Below are 6,391 nucleotides of genomic sequence, written 5' to 3' on the forward strand. Positions count from 1 at the left end.
CCCAAATGAACCTCATGAGGATCAACAACGCCAAGAAACTGCAAGGTCTTGCACCTGGATCATGACAACCCCCCACTATCAGCTGGGAAAGGTAAGGACAGCCCTGCCAAAAAGGACCTGGGGGTACTGGTGGATGGCAAGCTGGACATGAGTCAGCCATGTGCCCTCAGAGCCCAGAAAGACAACCACACCATGGGCTGCAGTGAAAGAAGTGTGGCCTGCAGCGTGAAGGAGGTGATCCTGCCCCTCTACACTGCATTGGTGAGGCCTCACCTGGAGAACTGTGTCCTGATTCAGAGTCCTCAGTGCAGGCGAAACATGGACCTGTTGGAACATGTCCAGAGGAGCGCCACAGAAATAATCCAAGGGATGGAACACCTCTTCTATGAGGTGTTCCTGGAACAGGATGCCCTGTCCTTGGAGACATTAAGGTCAGGCTGGACCTGTGAGCAACCTGATCTAGCTGTAGGTTTCCTGTTTATTGCAGAGGAATTGAATTAGATGATCTTTAAGGGTCCCTTGCAACTCAAATGATTCTATGAAACATACTGTTTAATAGACACTTTCTAGGAGAAGGGAATATAGCTCATAAACAACACTGTGGCCAATAGTGTCTTTACAAACCATCTGGTTTAAAGAAGTTCAGTTCAAGCAATAGGATTTAGGCAGCTGCTTTATAAGCAGGCACAGAGAAAGCTGGTGGACAAATTTATGATCAGCTTGATATCTACATATTTTGACTTTTAACTAAAAGCAAATGCTATTTTAGTCATGCATTTTGCAAGTTATACTCATTATCACTGGCAAGATAAGATAGTTACTGACATGCACACTGCAATAACAAGAGGCTTGGCAGTTGGATGCAATACATAAAGACCTGCTAGAAGGGAAATATTTAGAGCATTCAGACCTCTATCACTTGTGACTTTGCAGAACTATGAAACACTTGGCAAAAGCTTGTCAGAATTTGGCCTTTTTACTTAATTTGGAAATGACTGTCAGTTACTCTCCTTTTACAGGATGCACAGCCTCAGCATCCACGTCACTTCAAGCAACAGATATCTGGACCACTCTGAAACTTGTAGATGAGGAGCTTTTATGCTCTGCTGTCACATCAGTGCAGTCACTAGAGCAGATCTTACAGTTCACAGACACCTGAAGAGGTAAAAGGAAATGCAACACTCTAAGTTTACTCCTGTCACTTTCAGACAGTTTGACTGTGCTCTGACAGCCCATCAGCCTTTTCCAGATGCTTTCTAGCTGCAAAACAAGGAGCTGCCTTCTTCAAGGGAAGTTTTACATAGGACACTCTAGAAGCCTATGAGGATGAAGCTGCATTCAGATGGAAGCAGCTCCAATCCACGGAACTGAGAGCCATTCTCAGATGATCCAAACTTTAAAGCATACATTTAGCATCCATCAGCACAAATAGGTGAATTGTGTCCCTTTGAAACCACACAGCAGCACTTTCCAGGGGCAGTGGTTAAGAGGAATCAACATAATGGTTTTCATCAGCTGCACTATAACCATTTATCATCAGCCAGGTGGGCCTGTCACCAGCCAGCCATATGGGCAGGAGGGATGCTAGCCTTAATTAGCTTGAAAATTGTTAGCCTTGTGAAGAATTACATGCTCCACTCAAACAGCAAATCCTGATTGAAAAGCCCCTATTACAAATATGCTCCATAGCATCTTTTCTTGAATGTTCATGAGTAAAAAATAAAAATACTGTTGTACCAGTTTCTACTGGACCGGGCAGGCTTCTTTGCATGAAAGGAATATCTGAAGCCAGCAAGTCACAGCCAACATTAGCTTAAGATTCACTCAAGTGATTGCATCTAGAAAGTGACAAAAGTGCACGTTTGTTGGCATAGAGAACCTGGAAATGAGAAATTCAGCCTATACAAGCACAACTGATCAGAAAACAAAGCTTATCTAGTGGCTGCTTCTTTGTGCATGGCTAATTGCATACCAGCTAGAGCATCTCTGTCAGTCCCAGAGACAGGCTGAATTTGCGGTCAGATAGTATCACAGGTATTTCTGTAGGTGCGTAGAACTGCTTCAGTGCTTGACGGCACTGAAAGCAGCACATGGGAAAAGTAGGCTGAATAGTGAGGGAAATGCTAGAATTTCAGTACACAATAGTAAGACACTGAAGTGCAACAGCTGACTTGCCAACTTATCCTACTTAGTTATCTAATACACTCAGAAATACATGAGCTCCTTTGTTCAGAAGTGCATCAAGCCCTACTTAGAGAAGTCTTTAAGATTAGTCTACCAGGCACCTAAATTAATAGCTTTCCATTTTCAAAATCAACTCGGTGGTGATCGTACAGGAGATGACAACTGCCTGCAGGTAAGGAATAGCAGCAATCTGAGCAAGGAGCATCACTAATCACATGCAGAGGTCACAAAGTATGATGTGAGCACAGGCGCACCTCTAGTTGAGGCTGCGAGGTATTTCTGACAAGGTGCATTTTAAAAAGGGAAGCGTTATTTCTGTGGCACAATGAAACAAACTGTGGGCTTACATCTGTGGGGAAAAACAGTCATTAATCCAAGAACAATGGGATGAACTGAAGCCAAAGTCAGTTTCTTGGATGAATACTGTGTAATACTACCTATTCTCTTCTTCTCAAAGAGTTTTAGGTCCTCAGATTATTTATTTAAAGAACTGTTCCACATTTAACTGAATACTTTCTCTTATCAGTTTATTGTGGTACAAGATAGCGGCTTGGCTTCCAACCCAGTTCCCATGAAAATAGCTAACAAGGATTCCTTTCTCCAGCATGAGAACCAGCAAAATGCATTATAACATGAAGTTGAGATGAAACGGAATATTTTCCCAGTGAGTGAATGAATGTGCTTTGAGCAACTAGCAGAGACCATAGTATAGCTTGGGTTGGAAGGGACGTCAAAGTTCATCCAGTTCTAACCCCACATTACAGGCAAGGACACCTTTTACTAGAACAAGTTGCCCCAAACTCCCCATATAGTCTGACCTTGAACACTTCTAGGGACAGGGCATCCACAGCTTCTCTGGATAACCTGTTCCAGTGCCTCATCACCCTTATAGTGAAGAATTTTTTCTACTCTGAACCTGCCCTAATGCCATTAGACCCCATCCTACCCAGATCAGACATGAATTTTGCCTAGAGCTTCCAAAAAGCTTATTGGAAGTGCTTTGGTGTTTTTGGATGGTCTGTCCTATGCCGTTGGGTTACAGTTAGATTACTTCTATAATCAATTCCAGGTTACAAGAATTGGTTGAATTTGGTCACTTGAGGTCTTTCAGGAAGAATCCTATTCTAAAACACAGGAAGGTTTCACTGAGTTAGTGAAACAAATTTCACATACCTTATTAATAAGCCATAGTACATATGGAATAATAAAGAAAATAAGAAATGGAAGAACAAGAGCCTGAAGATATGACTAAAAGTCTGAAGGGCACAAAAACATTCCACTCATTTAAATCAAGTAAGAGTTTTTGTAGGATACAAATGCAAAAGCTGTTGAAAAGACAGTATTAAGTCACCTCTCCTTTGAAGAAGAGATTGGCTTAGATTGGCTTAAACTGTGTCCAGGAGGATTACAGCATATTCTCCATATGCTATTTGTAACAGAAGTGTTATTATTCATCACAAGAAAGACAGAGCAGGTTCACTCCTTCCTTACCACGCTCAGCGATAACATCCTTGTGGCTCTACAAGATGAAGTTGCTCCTTGCAATCCTTATATATCCAGTTGTAAAGACAACTGCCAAGCACAGAGTCATGTGTGTGCACATGTTTAGGTGTGCATCTTGATACTTAACACAAGAATAGTTCACTTCTTCTAGCTTGTGAATAAGTACAGTTAGTACACAGCTAACAAACATCATAAAGTTGATGAAAGTTACTGGTCAGCACATAGAAGAATTTGACATTTTCCACATTAGCCACTTGCTGAAATGAGGGATGCCTCGGGGTGAAAGATTTCATGGTGGTTGAAGCTTATTTTAACAAAAAGTAGCTTGTCTTCCTGGACTGTTTTATTCTGGCAGCTTTGCTAAGAACTCTGCTTAGTCATTTTAGTTTTCCAATTACAGTACTGGCTTATGTAATAAATTAATGTGTTTACTCCTTGGAAATCACCTGCCAGGTTTTTGGGAAGACTAAAATTTGATTATAAAGCAATGTGTAGTTACACATAATACATATTTAAATGCCCTGGGCCTTCAGAGCCTAGATTTGATATCACTTAATGTTGCTTTGTATAGCAGCCAAAATTTAATACAGAAAACAGGGGCATCACTTCTCTGTTATCTCCTTGAAGTGAAATGCATTTATTACCCTGCATTATTGTAATAAGGTTCTGCTCTTCCAGAAGCAAATTTTAAAGTTGGACTTCCTTTATAAAGATATTTCTGGAAAAGTAAGTGGGCAGACTGTTGACCAGTGGAGTTCTCTGGAAGAACATAAGTCATCACAGACTATAACAACCTACCTTAAAAAATAAATTTAAAAGAAACTTTAAGCCAGAAAATAGATTTCCAAGTTGCAGTTCCACATTAGACAGAGGAAATGTTAAGGTATTAGAACAGGCTGCCCAAGGAAATAGTAGAACCCTGGGGGTTTTCTAAGAAACATGCAGGTGTGGCACCGAGGGACATGGTTTAGTGGGCACAGTGGTGATGGGTTGATGGTTGGATTAGATTATCTTAGTGGTCTTTTCCAATCTTAATGGTTCTATGACATTACCACCCTTAGCTTGTATCCTGGTTTTTAGTCAAGTTGCGATACGAACTACGTTAACATAATTAGGATTGAGAATTAAGGGTAAGTTATTCATTTGTTAGGAAAAAGTAAGTAATGCTCTCAGCACGTGCACTCCACTAGTGACCTTAAAGTAAATTCTGCAAGAGAATTCCTGTTGCATCTGTAAAGCTCTTCCAAATTTACATGCTGTAATTTGCTCTTACTGCAGATAACCCAAAAGGCTTTTTGCTATGGAAAAAAGTCTTGGCTCATCTTCCTCTGAGGAACCAGACAATACATCCTTGTCTTACCACTCATACACAAAGTCTGGAGAAACAGAATGAATATAAAGCATGCCACTCTTCTGATGAAGGAACACTTGACCTATAATAAGCTTCAGTCAGGCTGGAACCTTCACTCACAGGGAATGCAAAATTTTGCTAATGTCAGCAGCTTTCAAAAAACAGAACTGAAATTGAGCACAAACAAGTTTCACAGATCCAGTACAACATGTTAATTTCTGCTGAAGAGTGCCCTCATCACAACCAGAGACAGCGCTTTACTCCAGAGCAGACACTGGGTAACCCAACCAACCAGCTGAGTAAGAGCTCAACTTCACTGATCCCAGATTTCCTTGCTGTATGGAAAAATAACCTGAACACACATGTGCTTTCTGGCCTGCTTTATTAAACATGATCAGATCAAGAAGTTGGCAAAACAAAGGAACTACACTGCTCTTGATTGTAGCCAGCAGGCCGAGCAGTTGAGAAGCATGGGCACAACACTGCTCCAAACAAATCTCTGAAAACCTTCAATCTCATTTTTTTCTTACTACAAGATTTGTTGTATCCTTCATTCTGCTTAACCTTAGAAGCAATACTGTATGTGTAAGCATAAAGTAAGATAAATGTACCCCTTCATTTTTTGCTTCATCTTGTCAGTGCAGTTCTTCATAGACTTTAAGCTTTTTGCCATGCTGGGCATTTTCAGGAACAGCTCCTGCACTGTTGCTGATTGAGATGAGGAATGAGGAGTTACTCTATAGACAAACTATAGAATCCAAACTTCAAACAGAGAGGAGGATTTGCACAACACCAGACTCCTCTCCCACTTGAGTCATATAAATTAATTTCAACAAACTCTAGATATAGTAATGCCTGTTCATTAAAGTGGTCACTAATTCAAGTCTAGCAACTAGCACAAGTTCAACAATATCTTTAGTACAGTTTTGTATGCAGTAGTTCCACCAAGGTACATGAAATCTCTTAAGTACATAGCTCTCCGTATTCTGTTTATCTATCATTTGTCTTGGCCATCTCATTCTCCCTCAAGATGTTGTAAAAGCCACTGATCCAGGATGTGTCAGCTTTGAAATATTATTTAATTACTGGTGGCAGAGATGAAGCTCATCCTCCACTCAGCTCTGGGAAGCTAACGTCAGCTGCTCACATCTAGAAGGAAGAGCACATTTAATTCATCATAACTGGGTTGAGCCTAAAACCAATTAAAAGTCAATTTGACAACTATTTATGACAAGCTGACAAAAATGCTGGTTAAGTTGGGGCAAACTTGTCCTCTAGCATCTTCTGGAGAATCCTCCAGCCTGAGAAACCTTTGGCTTCCCTTTGAGCTTGTAAAGATGCAAAGGGACAGAA

The 6,391-nt window shown here is 40.7% G+C and overlaps 1 long non-coding RNA gene across 1 annotated transcript; it reads left to right on the forward strand.

The window, feature by feature from the left end:
- Positions 1-425: 425 nt before the first annotated feature.
- On the forward strand, positions 426-5,253 carry LOC109366906. Its single transcript, XR_002113598.2, has 3 exons — positions 426-465; positions 1,020-1,163; positions 4,966-5,253. It is a non-coding gene; the product is annotated as an uncharacterized LOC109366906 (long non-coding RNA).
- Positions 5,254-6,391: the final 1,138 nt, after the last annotated feature.

This window comes from Meleagris gallopavo, chromosome 3, assembly GCF_000146605.3.
Source record: "Meleagris gallopavo isolate NT-WF06-2002-E0010 breed Aviagen turkey brand Nicholas breeding stock chromosome 3, Turkey_5.1, whole genome shotgun sequence".
NCBI lineage: Eukaryota > Metazoa > Chordata > Aves > Galliformes > Phasianidae > Meleagris > Meleagris gallopavo.